Source organism: Canis lupus, chromosome 24 (assembly GCF_048164855.1).
Source record: "Canis lupus baileyi chromosome 24, mCanLup2.hap1, whole genome shotgun sequence".
NCBI classification, from domain to species: Eukaryota; Metazoa; Chordata; class Mammalia; order Carnivora; family Canidae; genus Canis; species Canis lupus.
In genome coordinates, this window is record NC_132861.1 from 9,371,189 (window position 1) to 9,388,975 (window position 17,787).

Here is a 17,787-nt window from a genome sequence, read left to right on the forward strand (position 1 = left end):
ACTTTACAAGCAAATATAGTGAAATATGGCAAGCAGTTGAGAAGAGGGGATCAGTTAGGTTAGCTAAATGGTGAGTAGTTAGATCCCAAGTCATCCTGTGCTCCACAGCGCCCCTGGTCAGCAGGACTGTCGTAAATCAAAGTAAAGTCAAAATATAAAGTTTGTAGTATTCCAAGTCTCTGTATATGAAAATAATCAGGTAGGTGACATATCAGATCTTTATTCACTTAGGCCTACTTGGAGAAACTACTAGCCTTTTACATTTTTAATGATTTTCCTCACGTGGATTTTAAATCTCCTCTCTTCATTGTGGAGAGTCCTTAACAATACCTCTCTCTGGAGGTTAGGATGAATAAGGACTTATAAATGTTTCACAGAGAGTAAGAATATACAATGCAGTGTGTGTTTATAATTACTTGCTAGAAAGGCTGTCCAACTATCCAGGAGATTCACCATCACCATGGTCCCAGAGCCATTGGGATAGTGGGAGAACACCCTGCTGAATTGGAGCGGTATAGTATTGCAGGTGTGGTTTATGATTAGAGAAGCAATAGAAATAGAGGAAGAAGTGAAAGGGGAAGAATGTTTTCATAGAAGAATCTCAGGACATGCACAAGAAGTTCCGTAGTCCAAGCCCGAGAAACCAAGCTCTGAGAAGTTAGACATCTTGATCAAGGTCACAGGGATGACTTATTTCTATTCCAGAGCCTTTACTTCTACACGGAGTGAAGAGGCTAGTGGGAGTGACTCTGAAAGAGGAAGGTTGGTTTTGATCTGTTTGATGAAAAAAAAAAAAAAAAACCCAAAACACGTACATGGCCTTTATTAAAGGGGCTGAGTTTACCTTGATTTCAAGCCACATTTTATTATTTGTCAGTAATGATGATATGTTTCTTTTGATATATATATATATATATATATATATATATACACACACACACACACACACACACACCATGAGGGAATGTATTTTCTTTATTAATGTGGTACCACTGGGGACAATAGGAGGGGATGACTTAGATTTTTTTTATTTTATTGATTGATTGAAGATTTTATTTATTTATTTGAGACAGAGAGTGAGGGAGACCACAAGCAGGAGGGAGGAGCAGGCTCCCACAGAGCAGGGAGCCCGGTGTGGGACTCAATCCCAGGACCCTGAGATCATGACCTGAGCCAAAGGCAGACACTTAACTGACTGAGCCACCCAGGTACTCAATTAGATTTTTTAGTAAGTATTCATATTTATCCTGATTATGATGTGTTGGAGAGAGATGTCATCAACACCCAACTCTGGAGGGTCTAAAGCCCCTTCTTCACCGGCTATCATGATAGGACATTTGTAATTCAATCTAGTTCCTTCCCTCCCTCATGGCATTTCAATGAACTCTTTTCTATATTATGGCACCATTCTAGGCCCATTCAGACTCTAGAAGAACCCAATAAGAAATTGTCTTCACTCCAAATTGTTTAAAGAGATTAAAAGCTCTATGGATTGAGGAAATAGTACAATAAGGAAAAACTGATCTAATTTCTAATTGTTCTTTTGTAAGGATCTCTGTTGCATCATTATGGCTTGGGGAGAAGGCTGTTTTTATCAAGGTAAGAGCCTGGGAAAGGGGGAGAGAGAAAGGAAAGAAAGCCCACATTTATTAAGTGCTGACTGTATGCCTGGCACTTCTTATATGCTGGCTTATTAGATCTTTACAATAACTCTACGATACAGTCAATTTCATTTTATAAGTGAGGACGTTAGGATCAGAGGATTACACATTTGCTTCAAAGAGTCCAGATTTCATAATACACAAAGTGGTCTTACCTTACTAGGCATGTTCATGAACAAACACACCTACATCCACTTTTCACAGTTAACGAGGGAATCTTGTTGAGGTATGATTATATAGCTAGGAGGTTTCAATGTTCTTTTTCCACACTTCTTAAGGGTATGATGAAGCAGCAGGTCTGAGAGGGGGTTTCTCTGCTTCCTAACATTATGCCTTTCCAACATTCTTTGCTCTGTACTCTGGCTTTTTTTCTCCCTTACATTAGCACCACCTGACAGATGCTTACCTATTATCTATTTATTTTACTAGGAGGTAAGCTCTGTGAGATGAGATGTGTCTTAAGTTCTGATATGGGAAAATGTTTTCAGCTTCTGAGAGAAGTTCTGGCACCTTGTAGGCCTAAATCACTAAATAGTTGCTGGATTTATTAATTCCAGGAGCTTTCTACGAGATGTCTGCTCAGTTGTCCTCTCAGTTGAGTAAGCACAAAAGCAAACAGAAGATTATTCACCTAAAGAGAGTTAGTTGTAAAACAATGAATGGGCTGTAGAAAATAGACAAGAGCAAAAAAGGGGTACAGCCATCCCCTCCAAAGTCCTCTTCCATCAGAGCACAAGAAAACCATTCCTGTGTTTTACACGTGAAGACATGGGATGTGCCATTTCCACCACCCAGTAGTTACACTAAAAAGAGGTTTAAAAATTAGAATCAAAGATGCAGTTGCTTTCACATAGAAGCAGCAGTCAGAAAAGAGCCTAAATGACAGTTTTCCTATTCAACCACTGTTCTGTTGTCTGTAACTGACTTATGACATGTTGGAAAACACAGCTGAAGACAAGTTAGCACAGAGGTAGGTGTGCTTCTGGTTCTTTTTCCCATTCTGAGCACCACAGAATTGACCAACAATAGAAACTGAGGAAACCAGTACTGTGGCTAGATTCTACAGAAGGGAGCTATTCACATGAAAGAGGAAGGAAGTTCTTCCAGATAACGTGGAACGGGACCACACTGGCACTCGAGGGCTGAGTCTGGTTTTGGATCTGATGAACATGCCCTACTTGAGAGGCAGCAAGGGGAACGGCAAGAGGGAGTGGTAGGACAGTCTGGGAACTCTTCGCTGAAGTCTTCTTAGCCGCTGGGGCTTGATAGTGTCCATGGGGCCGGCAGAGGTTGAGCTCCATCTCTGCAAGGGCAAGGCTGAACCTTGGCACGGTGTTTGGCAGCGCCAAGAAGGTCAAGCCACACCAGACTTGGGGGAGAATGTCCCAGGTCATTTGCTGTGGCTCCCACCCCATTCTCTTCAGGCTGTTGAGTCATAGAACTTAACTTATTCCTTACCCACCCCCACCCCCGCCCCCCACCCCAGTTTAAAGTCCTTGAGGAGAATACCAATAACATCAGAGAAAGTGCTGAAATCCAAGAAGAATACTCTCTTTCTGTCTCCTTTGGGAGGTAAATCCAAGGTTTGGGTAAAATTCTCAATGTACAAAGATGAGTAACTAGAAATTCTCCTCACACAGTTTGGGGCTGTATAAAAGGAGTTTGCATAATTAAGGCAACGGAGCCTAATATTCAAGAATCATTCATATATATCCAGCAGATATTTATTGAATATCTCTCATGTGCTTGATATTCTTCTGTTTGCTCAGAATAGAGCAATGAACAGAACAAAAATTCCTGCCTTCATGGAACATATATTCTATCGAAGAAAAAAATTTTCTGCAGGGAAGAAGAAAAACTTTAAATAACATGGGCTCTGCTTTCAAAGAACAAACAAAAAAGAAGTCCATCACTATTCTACTTGATGTATATACTCTCAGGCACTGTTGTATAAATGCAAAGGGAGATAGGCACACTGATGGTCTCCGAAACCTGCTCATGGTAGGGAAATTGCAAACAAACTAAATGTCACTAGAGAAAAGGACAAATAAATGTAGTTTATTTTATAGTCAGCTCTGGGACCGGAAGTCTAGGACTTAATCCAGCTGTGCAACTCATGAGTCTTTGTTTTTTCCAGCTTTAATGAAATGTCATTGACACATAACATGTGTTTTGTTTTTTAGATTCCACATATGAGTGAAGTCATGTTGTGTTTGTCTTTCTCTGTTTGACTTATCTCACTTAGCATAATGCCCTCTGGTCCACCCACGTTGTCAAAATGGCAAGATTTTATTCTTTTTATGGCTAAGTCATATTTCATATATACAACACATCTTTGTTATCCATCTATTGATGCACACTTAGATTGCTTTCATATCTGGGCTATTGTAAATAATGCTGCAGTGAACACAGGGGTGCAGATATCTCTTCAAGTTGGTATTTGTTTTCTTGAGATAAATACCCAGAAGTGGAATGGCTGGATCATATGGTACTTCTATTTTTAATTTTTTGAGGAACCTCCATACTTTTTTTCCATAATAGCTGCACCAATTTACATGCCCACCAGCAGTGTATGAGGGACCCTTTTATCCACATCCTTATCAACTCTTGTTATTTTTTTATCTTTTTGATAATCGCCAGTCTGCCTAGTGTGAGCTGATGTCTCATTGTGGTTTTGATTTGCATTTCCTTGATGATTAGATATGACTGTTGGCCATCTGTATGTCTTCTTTAGAGAAATGTCTGTTCCTATCTTCTGCCCATTTTTAAATTGTATATTTTGGGCAGCCTGGGTGGCTCAGCGGTTTAGCACCACCTTCAGCCCAGGGCCTGATCCTGGAGACCCGGGATCGAGTTCCACGTGTAAGTTCTTAATATACTTTGGATATTAACCCTTTACTGGATGTATGACTTGAAAATAACTTCTCCCATTCAGTAGGTTGCCTTCTTATTTTGTTTCCTTCACTGTGCAAAACCTTTTTAGTTTGATGTAATTATATTTGTTTGTTCTAGCTTTTGTTGCCCTTGCCTTGGGAGACTAGTCCAAAAAAATATTACTAGGAGCAATGTCAAAGAGCTTACTACCTATATTTTCTTTTAGCATTTTTATGGTTTCAGGTGTTACATTCAAGTTTTAAAATGTATTTGAGTTATTTTGATATTTTGAGTTTGTGTATGGTGTAAGAAAGTGGCCCAGTTTCATTCTTTTGCATATGGCTGTCCAGTTTTTCCAGCACCATTTATTGAAGAGGCTGTCTTTTCTCCATTGTATATCTAGCCTCCTTTGTTATAGGTTAATGGACCATATAAATGTGGGTTTATTTCTGGGCTCTCTTTCTATTTTCAAAATAGACCTATGTGTCTATTTTGTGCCAGTACTATACTGTCCTGATAACTATAGCTTGTAGTTTGAAATCAGGGAGCATATTACCTCCACATTGTTTTTCTTTCTCAGGATTGCTTTGGTTATTTGGGGTCTTTTGTTGTTCCATAGAAATTTTAGTATTATTTGTTCTAATTCTGTGAAAAATGTTATTGGTATTTTGATGGGGAATGCATTGAATCTGGGTAGTATGGACATTTTGACAATATTGATTCTTCCAATCTGTGAGTATATGTTTCCATTTATTTGTGTTATCTTCAATTTCTTTCATCAAAAATATTCTTTTTAAAAAATGTTTATTTGGGGCAGCCCTGGTGGTGCAGCAGTTTAGCGCCGCCTGCAGCCCAGGGCATGATCCTGGAGACCCTGGATCGAGTCCCACGTCAGGCTCTCTGTATGATGCCTGCTTCTCCCTCTGCCTGTGTCTCTGCCCGCTCCCCTCTCTCTCTGTCTCTATGAATAAATAAATAAAATCTTTTTAAAAATGTTTATTTATTTGACAGAGAGTGAGAGAGCACAAATGGGGAACAGCAGAGGGAGAGGGAGAAGGGGGCACCCCATTGAGCAGGGAGCCTGATGTAGGGCTTGATCCCAGGACCTGGGATTGTGACCTGAGCCGAAGGCAGATGCTTAACCAACTTAGTCACCCCGGTGCCCCGCCCCAATAAATATTCTTACAGTTTTCAGAGTACTGAAACCTACTTTAACCTACTACGTTAAATTTATCTCCAGTTTTTTTTTTTTTGGGGGGGGGGTGGGGGGGAGGATGCAGTTTAATTAAATAAGTTTTTTTTCTTCCTTTCTCTTTCTGATAGCTCATTAGTATATAGAAATGCAAACCAAGTTCTATATATACTAATTTTCTATTCTGGAACTTTACTGAATTCATTTATTAGTTCTAATAGGTTTTTGGTGGAGTCTTTAGGGTTTTCTGTATATAGTGTCATGTCATCTGCAAATAATGACAGTTTTACTTCTTCCTTACCAATTTGAATCAAGCCTTTTCTTTTACTTGTCTGATTGCTGTAGCTAGGGGTTTCAGTACTATGTTGAATAAAAATGGCAAGAGTGGAGATCCTTACCTTGTTCCTGATCTTAGAGGAAAGGCTTTTAGCTTTTCACCATTTAGCATGATGTTAGCTGTGGATTTGTCATATATAGCCTCTGTTAGGTTGATTGAGGTACATTCCTTTTTTTTTTTTTTTTTTGAGGTACATTCCTTCTATACCCACTTTGTTGGGAGTTTTTAATAAGTGGGTGTTGTACCACCCAGGGCAAGCGCTGGAGTGAGACAAGAGCCACCTACATTTTGGTTCTCCTGCTATAAGCTCCCCCTGCTGCTCCCCTGAACCCCCCTTCCTTCCATGGGTCTGGACAATCCCACAGCATGATCTCCCTCCAGGACCTACATACAGGCCTCCACTTCCAGCTGAGTTCTTGGCCTCATGGCTAGGACCCCAAGGAGGGTTATCTAGACAAATGCCTGAAGGACCTTCCTTGGGCTACACAGGCTAGCTGTCATGGTGCCTAGTGGCCAGGAGGGTAAAAATGGACATTGATTTTTGTCAAGTGCTTTTTCTGCAACTATTTAGATGTTCATATGATTTTCATCCTTTGTTTTGTTAATGTGATATATCACATTGACTGATCTGCAGGTGGTGTGCCATCGTTGCATCCCTGGAATAAATCCCACATGATCATGCAATTTGATCCTTTATGTTGAATTTGGTTTGCTAATATTTTGTCGAGGATCTTTGCATCTATGTCCATCAAGGATATTGGCCTGAAATTTTATTTCTTTTGTGGTGTCTTTATCTGATTTTAGTATGAGGGTAATGCTGGCCTCATAAATTGAGTTTGGAATCGTTACTTCCCCTTCAGTTTTTTTTTTTTCCCCTTCAGTTTTTTTTGGAATAATTTGAGAAGGGTAGGGATTAACTCTTCTTTAAATGTCTAGTAAAATTCACCTGTAAAGCTCTCTAGTCCTGGACTTTTGTTTTTTGGGAGTTCTAAAATTACTGAATCAATTTCATTACGTGTAATTGATCTATTCAGATTTCCTATTTTTTCATATTTCAGTCTTGGAAGGTTGTGTGTTTCTAGGAATTTGTCCGTTTTCTTCTTGTGTGTTTCTAGGATTTTATCCATTTCTTTGTCCAGTGGAAAACTGTTTTTTCAATTTGTTGGCAAATAATTGTTTGTGGTAGTCTCTTATAATTTGTATTTCTGTGATGTCAGTTGTAACTTCTCTTTAGTTTCTTGTTTTATTTATTTGGGTCTTTTTTTTTTTTTCTTGATGAGTCTTTTTTCTTTATAAAGATTATTGATTTTGTCTGTCTTTTCAAAAAACCAGCTATTTCATTGATCTTTTCTATGGTCCTTTTTAAGTCTGTATTTCTTCTCTGATCTTTATTATTTCTTTCCTTCTACTAACTTTAGGCCTTGTTTTTTCTTTTTTTCTAGTCCCTTTAGGTGTAAAGTTAGATTGTTTATTTGGGATTTTTCTTATTTCTTGAAGTAGGTCTGTATCACTATGAACATCCCTCTTAGAACAGCTATTGCTATATCCCATAAATTTGGAAAATTGTGTTTCCGTTTTACTTTGTCTCAGGGTACTTTTTGATTTTCTTATTGGTGTGTCCATTGACACATTGGTTGTTTAGTAGCAGGTTATTTAGTCTCCAAGAGTTTGTGTTTTTTCTACTTCTCTTAACTGATTTCTAGTTTCATACCATTGTTATCAGAAAAGATGCTTGATAGGACTTAAGTCTTATTCTCTGTTGGGTGCATAAATATCTACAAATGTTCTATCCCCTTCTTGGATTGACTCCCTTATTATTATGTATTGTCTTTTCTTACAATCTTTTTCTTTTTTTAAGATTTTATTTATTTATTTATTATTAATTAATTAATTAATTTATTTATTCATGAGACACACAGAGAGAGAGAGAGAGAGAGGCAGAGACACAGGCAGAGGGAGAAGCAGGCTCCATGCACCGGGAGCCCGATGTGGGATTCGATCCCGGGTCTCCAGGATCAAGCCCTGGGCTGAAGGTGGTACTAAACCGCTGAGCCACCCAGGCTGCTCAAAATACCCGATTTAAAAATGGGCAGAAGATAGGAACAGACATTTCTCTAAAGAAGACATACAGGTGACCAACAGTCATATGGAAAGGAGCTCAACAGCACTAATCATCAGGGAAATGCAAATCAAAACCACAATGAGACATCAGCTCACACTAGGCACTTTGGCCATTATCAAAAAGATAAAAAATAACAGGTAGGTCTTGATGTGAGGCTTGATCCCAGGACACTGAGATCATGACCTGAATTGAGATCAAGAGTCAGATGGTCAACCAACTGAGCCATCCAAGTACCTCCAGTCAAACTAGTTTTGTGTGGTATGAGTATTGCTATTCCAACTCTCTTTTCTTTTCCATTGGCATGGAATAACTTTTTCCATCTCTTCACTTTCAGTCTGTGTGTGATTGGATCTGAAGTGAGTCTCTTGTCGACAGCATATAGATTTTTTTAATCCATTCAGCCGCGCTGTTTCTTTTTATTAGAGCATTTAATCCATTTACCTTTAAAGTAATTGTTGATAGGTATGGACTTATTGCCATTTAAAAATTTGTTTTCTGGTTGTTTTTGTGTTCTCTATTTCTTTTTGGTCTCTTGTTGCTGATTGTTTTCTTTAGTGTTATGTTTGGGGGCCTTTCTCTTTATTTTTTATGTTTCTATTGTGGGTTTTTTGTTTAGTTATCAAGAGGTTCATATATATTGGCCTGTATATATAGCAATCTACTTTTTAAAAAAGATTTTATTTGTTTATTCATGAGTGACAGAAGAGGGAGAGGCAAAGACATAGAGGGAGAAGCAGGCTCCCTAAGGGGGGGCCTGATGTGGGACTTGATCCTGGGACCCCGGGATCACACCCTGAGGTGAAGGCAGACACTCAACCACTGAGCCACCCAGGTGTCCTTAATCACTTAAGTTCTGACACAATCTAAAAGCACTACATTTTTGGTCCCCCCACACACATTTTATGTTTTGATGTCATGTTTTCATCTTTTTATTTTATGAATCTCTTAACTCCCTTATTATAGTCATAATTGGTTTTACTATTTTTGGCTTTTAATCTGTAGTATTTTTTCCTTTTAACCTTTAGCTTTTAAAAGTGCCCTTTACCATATATTTACCTTTACCAGTGAGAGGGTTCCCCCTCCCCCCATACCTCTAGTTATTACCTTTTCTTTTTGACTTAAGGAAGAGCCTATGCAATTTCTTGTAAGGCCAGTTTAGTGGTGATAAACACCTTTAGTTTTTGCTGCTGTGGGAACTATTTCTGTTTCAATTCTGAATGGTCACCTTGCCAGGTAGAGTATTCTTGTTTATACATTTTTCCTCGTCAACACTGTTTCCTGCAACTCTCTTCTGGTCTGCAAAATTTGTACTGAGAAATCAGCTGGTAGTCTTATGGCAGCTCCCTCGTATGTGACTGTTTTTCTCTTGCTGCTTTTAAGATGATCTCTTTAGCTTTTGCCATTTTCATTATGTCATGTCATAGTGTGTATCTCTTTGGTTTCATCTTTTTGGGGGTCTTTGCTTCCTGGATCTGGATGTCTGTTTTCTTCCTCAGGCTAGGGAAGTTTTCATCCGTTATTTCTTCAAATCAGTTTTCTGCCCCTTTGTCTCTCTGTTCTCTTTCTGGAACCCTTAGAATGTGAATGTTAGTACACCTGATGTCCCAGATGTCCCTTAAACTATTCTTATTCTAAAATTTCATTTTCCTTTTGCTATTCTGATTGAGTGCTTTCCACTGTTCTTCCAGATCAATGATCCAAAATGCTATTGATGCTCTTTAGTGTGTTTTTCAGTTATTTTATTCTTCAGCTCTGTTCTGCTCTTTCTTATATTTTCTAACCCTCTTAAACTTCTCACTGTGTTCCTCCATTTCTCTTCTGATTTTTGAGTATCCTTATGTGATCATGACTCTGAACTTTTTGTCTGATTTTTGAGTATCCTTATGTGATCATGACTCTGAACTCTGAACTCTGAAGCTCCATTTCATTAGAGCTTTTTTTCTTGGGACTTTTCTTGTTCTTTGGTTTGGAACATATTTTTCTGTCTCCTCATTTTGTTTGACTTTCTGTGTTTGTTCCTATGAATTAGGTGAACACCTACTTCTCACAGTCGTGAAGAAATGGCTTTGTGAAGGAGAGTCCTCTGTGTAGATTATGTGTGCCTGGCAGCTTGGTAGGGCAGGCAGAAGCAGCATGGGCTGGGAAGTCCTGGGGTGTGCTGCACTGGTGTTGCCTTGATGGGATGGCTGGAGCTGAAGTAGGTGCAGGCTGGTGGGCCCTCGGGTACACCTCACAGGGGATGCCCTAACAGGATGTGTGGAGCTGGAGCAAGTGAGCGTGGGCACCCTGGCAGGTTGGCTAGGTCAGTTGTAGGCTGGAGGGACTTGAGGGGCACATTGCACCAGGACTGTCATGGCAGGGTGGCTGGGGCCTGCGGGGACATGAGCCAGAGTGTCCTGGGGCACATCAATGTGGGGCTGCCTTAGTGGGGTGGCTATATTGGCTGTGGTCCATATGAGGGGTCCTGTGTAGTGCTGTGCCAGGGCTGCCTTGTGGGACAGGTAAAGCTGGAGCAGGTGTGGGCCACCCTGGTGGGATGGCTGGAGCTAAAGGAGGCATAGTCCAGTGGGGGCTGGGGGTATGCAGCACCTGGGCCTCCTTGGCAGGACAGCTGGGTTGGGCAGAGGCTGGGTGGGGGTGGGGGGATGCCCAGAACATGCTGTGATGAGGCTGCCTTCATGGGACAGCTGGGGCTGCTGTGGTCAGGGGCCTGGGGTGTACAAGGGCAGCCCTAGCAGTCTGGCTAGAGCTTGTGGACTCTTGACTGCACACTATCATGGTGAAAAGGAAAATTTTAAAAATGGCATTCACTGGTACCTCTGATTGGAGAGAGTTACAGCATTTCCCCACTTGTGTCTCAGATACTTGCATTACTAAATGGACTTCCTCTACATATAGTATAGTTGCCCTTTAAACTGCCGTGTTTTTCACTGTGCTGAGGGCAGGCAAGTCTGCATGCAGGACCCTTAGTGATACCTCTCTTCTGTATTGTCACCATGTGTCTACCTCTCTTCTCCTTCCGGTGTGGTTTCTCATCATTTGTGGTGCAGAAGCTGTTTAGTCAGCCCGCCGTTCTTCAGGAGGAATTGCTCTCTCTGTAAGTGTAGGTTTGGTGTCTATGGGAAGAGGTGAGTTCACGTTCTTCCAATGTAACCCTCTTGAGTGGCCCTCTTTTTTTTTTTTTTTTTTTAATTTATGATAGTCACACACAGAGAGAGAGAGAGGCAGAGACACAGGCAGAGGGAGAGGCAGAGACACAGGCAGAGGGAGAAGCAGGCTCCATGCACCGGGAGCCTGACGTGGGATTCGATCCCGGATCTCCAGGATCGCGCCCTGGGCCAAAGGCAGGCGCTAAACCGCTGCGCCACCCAGGGATCCCTTGAGTGGCCCTCTAACAGAGCTTTGTAGTTTGATGTAGTCTCCCTTATTAATTTTTGCTTTGGTTGCTTGTGCTTCAGGTGGCCTATACCAAAAAATTGTTGCCAAGATCAATGTCAAGGAGCTTTTCCCCTGTGTTTTCTTCTAGGGGTTTTATGGTTTCAGTTTTTACATGTCAGTCTTTAGTCCATTCTGAACTACTTTTCGTGAGTGGTGTAAGATGGCGTCTAGTTTCATCCTTCTCATGGGCTTATCTACTTGTCCTGGCTCCACTTATCAGAGAGACTGTCCTTTCTTTGTCAAGTATTCTTAGTTCCCTAGTCCAATATTAGTTGACTATATATGTATGGGCTTATTTCAGGGCTATCAATTCTGTTCCATCAGTCTCTGCCTGTTTTTGTGCAAGTACCATACTACTTTGATCACTATGTACTATAGTTTGGAATCAGGAAGTATGATGCCTCCAGCTTTGTTCTTTTCTTTTTTTTCTTAAGATTTTATGTATTTATTTGACAGAGAGAGCAAGAGAGCGTGCACACAAGTGGGGGAAGGGGCAGAGGGAGAGGGAGAAGCAGACTCTTCCCTGAGCAGGGAGGCTGATGCAAGACTCCATCCCAGGACCCTGGGATTATGACCTGAGCTGAAGGCAGACACTTCACCAACTGATCTACCCAGGTGCCCTACCAGCTTTCTTCTTCTTTCTCAGGACTGTTTTGGCTTTTGAGGGTGGGGTCTTTTGTGGTTCCACAGAAAATTTAGGATTGTTTTTTCTACTATTTCTGTGAAAAATGTCACTGGAATTTTGATAGAGATTGTATTGAACCTATAGATAACTTTGGATAGTATGGCCATTTTAACAATATTAATTCATTCAATTTATGAACAAGGAATATCTTCCCACTTGTGTCATCAATTTCTTTCATCAAAATCTTATAATTTTCAATATACAGATCTTTCACCAACTTGGTTAAATTTATTCCCAAATACTTTATTATTTTTGGTACTACTTTGAACAGGATTGTTTTCTTTATTTATTCTTTAGACATTTTGTTGTTAGTACATAGAAACGCAACCAAGTCCTGTTTGTTGATTTTGTATCCACTCACTGGTATTAATTTCTTCATCTTTAGCACAGGGGTTACTAACAGTCTTATCTCACAAGTCTATCTGAGCATTATATGAGAAATGTAAAGCCATTTGAATAGTGTTGGAACACAGTAAGCACTTTATAAATGTTAGCTATATTTGCTGATAATGGAGTACAGAAAGCAGTTAAAAGAAATGGACTAATTCTATATATAAGCATGAATAGATACAAAAATATACTTTTCCTTCATTTATTCTTTCAATAAATATTGAGTGCCTACTATATTTAAGGGAGTCTTCTAGGTACTTGAGAAAAATTAGTGAACAAAATAAAGATCCTGACTTCATGAAACTTGTATGCCAGAGGTAGGGAAACAGATGTAAAGTATAAGGAAATTGTATATTATATTAGAAGGTGGTAAGGGTTCTGGAAAAGAGAAAAGAGCAGTATAGTAAAGGTATTGGGAATGCCAGAGTTAAGGAAAGGTTGAATTTTAAGCTAACAAAACAAATATGAAAAAATGTCAACAACTATAGCTCCATCCAGGTGGTAGATCTACAGATATTTGTTATTATTTTTCTTTTTTTCTATATATTTAACTGTTTTTCTTGAAAATTCCTCTCCATGTGATGAGGTAAAAAAATATAGTGAGTCTTAAATATGAAGGGAATTGACTAAGAAGCAGAAAAGAATTTTAAAAGGAGCTAAATGAGATCTATTTTAAAAAAGAATATAAAAAAAATGTTGGACTTTAAAAGCCCATTAGAGATAGAGATGAATAGAATCACAATACAGAAAATCAAAGAGTAATCTAGAAGACAAATGTGATAATAAATATAACCAAATAAAACCATAGTAAATATAACTGAAGAAGTGATTACAGATACAATAGCACATATTTCTGAATTGAAGACTAAATGAAAGTGATAATAAAAAGATAAACTCAGTACTTAGACATATACTGGTAAGACTGGTACAAAAACTGTTAATTAAATACTCCAATTTCCTGAGTTCCTTTTTGTCGGGTGCGGCAATGTGCCAACCATAAAACTACATTTTCAAAGCTCTCTTGCCTCTTCCACCATGTAGAAGCTGGAACTGCAGTGGCATTCTGTGCCCACCAGGAGGCACAGAATGGAGGAATAAAGGAATGGAAGCCTCTTACTAAGAAAGGTGGTAGCTACCTGGATCCCTTGTTGACCTGGGTCCATCATACCTCTGTATTTTTATATGTAATATATAAATTTTTAAAAGACACTGTTACTGGAGTTTTCTGCTAAGTGTAATTAAGCCCATTTATAACTGAAACATATTTGAATTATACACATCTGGGGGAAGGGACTGTAATCCAGTAATTCTCAACCAGCCAAACTGCTAATGTATGCAGACAATAGAAGGTCTTTCTCAGACACACAAGAGCTTGCAAAGTATGTAACACCTATGTAGCATGACTCTGTGTAGATCCGAGGTAAAATTTGGGCAGCACAGCATCCAAGCTGTGTAAATTTGGACCAATTATTTAATTTCTTGAAGGTTTTTCTTTAAGAACTAGAGAAAATATTTACTTCATAAGATTGTTATAAAGGTTAAGGAGAGATAATATATGCCAACCCCATTGTTTAGTGCTTAGCACTCCTGAAAAGAAAATTTATTGGAACAACCAATTTTAGCCCACCAGGGGAAGAATGAAAGACATCTAGAAAAGAATATCCTTGGGGCACCTGCCTGGCTCAGTCCATAGAGCATGTGTGACTCTTGGTGTCGGTGTCATCAGTTCAAGCCTCATGTTGGAGGTGGAGCCTACTTAAAAAAATCCTTTTATGTGGTGTTGTTCAGAAATGTCTCCTCAAACAAATAAGAAAATAAGGTATAAATTGTATAAAGGGAAGATTCACAACTATTGAATATAATTTAAAAAATAAGAAAATACTGGAAAAAAGATAATGAGGAATTTACACATCAAGATTAGTACAACAAAACAAAGTCCAATAACAGGCCTAATTATTTGTTATCATTTAGTATGTAATGAAAAATGTTTTAAAACAATGGGGAATTGACAAAGTATTCAGTTATGTGATTGGGATAACCAGGTTTCTATGTGGAAAAAAATCCAGTTAGATCCTTAACCAATACAAGAATACCAAAATAAAAAAATATTAGATGATTGGGAAGTACAAGGTAATAGGACAAAGATGAATATTTACATAAACTTGGGATGGGAGAGACTATTGTAAATGTATCATCAGAGGCAGAAAGTAGAAAGTAAAAGATGGACGTGTGACTAGAAAAATTTCTAAAAATTTATTAGGCTTTCGTGTTAGACTTTGTCATAAAATTAAAAAGAAATTTACATGTTCAGTAAGGAGATAATATTAACAAGGATACAAAAATATAATTCATAACAAAGTATCTCTAAATGATTAGCACATGCTGGGGGATCTCTGGGTGGCTCAGTGGTTTAGCACCTGCCTTTGGCCCAGGACGTGATCCTGGAGTCCTGGGATCGAGTCCCGCATCGGGCTCCCGGCGGGGAGCCTGCTTCTCCCTCTGCCTGTGTCTCTGCCTCCCTTTCTCTCTGTGTCTCTCATGAATAAATAAATAAAATCTTTAAAAATAATAAATGATCAGCACATGTAAAATCTTGCTGACAAAGAAGTTGGTACAAAGTAAATGCTTAACTATAGTGCATTGGTGAAGTAAATTATGATACATCCAGGTGAATATTTATGTAATAATCTGTAAAAATAATGTCATAGCAAGATATTTCATGAAGTGGGAAATAATTGCTTTGGAAATAAGTTTGATGAAAACTTGGTTTGCTCTATATTATGTTTCTGTTTTTATGTAACAAAACATCAGATTTAAAAAATTCTATTTACCTACCTATATACTCACCTATCTATCTATCTTTCTATCTCCTGGAAAGAAGATCAAGATGTTAATAATTATTTTTAGATATGGAAATATGGGAACCTCCCCTTTTTGAAGTTTTCTGTGTAAAAATATTCCACAGTGAAGTATTTCTTTGCTAATTAGAAAATAAAAACAATATTTTTAAGGTTTGTGTAGATAAAGACATAGGCGCCAACTCGAAGGGCTATCTACTGGCCAAATATGGGACAATTTGGGCATCATAAAGAATAATGATGTTAAAGATTATTAAAAGGGAAGGGGAAAGAAAGCTCCTCTTTACAAGACAATGCACAAAGTAAATAAAGAAGAAATTACATAATGAGAAGAATCAACATTCTGCGATTCCTAATGTAATACTTGATTCAGGGTCAGCAATGAATGTAAAGATCATTGGGGGAAAGGTCGGTGAGTAACAGGATCATTATATGGGGCCTCACAATGTCACATCCCACTTCCCATCCCTGCCCTCCTGCACTGACCTTGTATAACATTACAAGGCAAGCAATGTTCCTTTATGGAGGAGAGATCTGCCTGACACCACCTCTCAGCCAAGTCACCAAACTGAACATGATAGTACAAGCTGTCATTATGTACAGAAGTACACAAACATTACCTCTGTACTTTCCTTCCAAAAATGTGTAACCTGGACCTAATCATGAGGAAATCATCAGAAAAACTCAGAATGTGGGGCATTCTTAAGCCAACTGACCTGGACTCTTCAAAAAACAGAAACCAAAGAGGGCCCGAGGACAGTTCTAGATTAAAAGAAACCAAAGAGACAGAAAATCAAATGCAGTATTTGAACCTATGAAAGACATTATTGGGACCATGAGGGAAATTTAAAAATGTTAAATTTAAAAATTCTGTTAACATTAGTTATTATAAATAAGTGTTCATTTTCTTAATGGGATCATGTTACTGTAGTTATGTAGGAGCATGTTCTTGTCCATAGGAGATACTTGACAAGGAATTTAGGAGCAAAGTGTCATGATGTCTGCAAGTTAATTTTTGAATGATTCGTCAAAAATTCCTATGGGAGAGAGAAAATAAATGAGGCCAAATGTTGACTGGTGACTGGAGATGAAGGGTAAGCAACATTGATTGATTTATTCTTTCAACTCATTTCTAAGGGTTTGAACATCTAAATATAAAAGATTATGGGGGGGGGAGTTTAGGTGAAAATAAAAAGGAGAGAGAAAAGTGGAATACATGACACCTAAGGGATATGGCATCCAGGTACAATCAGGGAAATCTGAACACTGACAGGACACTCGGCAAAATGAAATATGGAACAGATGAAACGAGATTAGCTATGATAATTGTTTTTTTTAGAGAGAGAGCATGTGTACAGGTGGGAGGGGCAGTTAGGAGAGAGAGAATCTTAAGCAGGCTCCATCCCCAGCGAGGAGCCCTATGCAGACCTCGCTCTCACAACCCTGAGATCATGACCTGAGCTGAAATCAAGAGTCAGCTGCATTATTGACTGGGCCGCCCAAGTGCCCTGGCTGTGATCATTGTTGAACCTGGGTCATGAGTCCATAGAGAGTGATTGTATTATTCTGTTTTACATGTTGGGAAATTTCCATAGAAAAGTTGGGGGTACAACTCAAAATTACATAGTAACGTTGGACTTTGTCAGAGAGTGAGTGATTAATAGATATCTAAATATGTTTCTTTTTTTTAAAAAAAGATTTTATTTATTCACAAGAGACACAGAGAGGTAGAGACACAGGCAGAGGGAGAAGCAGGCTCCTTGTGGCAGCCTCACGCGGAACTTGATCCCAGGACCCCAGGATCGCATCCTGAGCCAAAGGCAGATGCTCAACCACTGAGCCACCCAGGTGCCCCTCTAAATATGTTTCCATGGGTATTTGTTATTAAATAAAGAACTACACAGAAGAGTGGTAAGTTGTGAAATCAAGATTAGTACCTGAATTTCTCTCACAGCAGTGATTTTAAATGAATTGGGGGGGGGGAGCTGTGGAAGTGATGGTTACGTGGAAATAATTGTCTATTTTTTTTCTTTTCTCTTATTTTCATCCTCTCAATTTCCCCAATGCATGAGGCTCTTAACCACCATAAAGAAAGCCAGAGCTGATGCATTGTCCTCATCACTTCTGAAGCTGATGGAATGGTATTTATTACTTCCACCTGTTTGAGAATCTCAAGATTTGTTTGTTTAATCGGTTCTCTGTGTAGCTAGGAGAGCTTTTATTGTGCTGC

At 39.0% G+C, this 17,787-nt stretch overlaps 1 protein-coding gene and 1 non-coding gene across 5 annotated transcripts in view; both read left to right on the forward strand.

Annotated features, from left to right (window-relative positions):
- Positions 1-17,787, forward strand: part of N4BP2L1 (NEDD4 binding protein 2 like 1) — a 33,364-nt gene that overhangs the window by 5,857 nt on the left and 9,720 nt on the right. The window contains exon 2 of one of the 4 annotated variants that reach the window (XM_072795550.1): positions 1,551-1,599. The exons of the other annotated variants lie outside the window; for them this stretch is intronic. The gene's annotated coding sequence lies outside the window, so the exon portion shown is untranslated. The remainder of the gene's footprint in view (positions 1-1,550; positions 1,600-17,787) is intronic. 4 annotated transcript variants of the gene reach the window in all.
- Positions 2,483-2,611, forward strand: LOC140616694 (small nucleolar RNA SNORA16B/SNORA16A family). Its single transcript, XR_012017094.1, has one exon. It is a non-coding gene; the product is annotated as a small nucleolar RNA SNORA16B/SNORA16A family (small nucleolar RNA).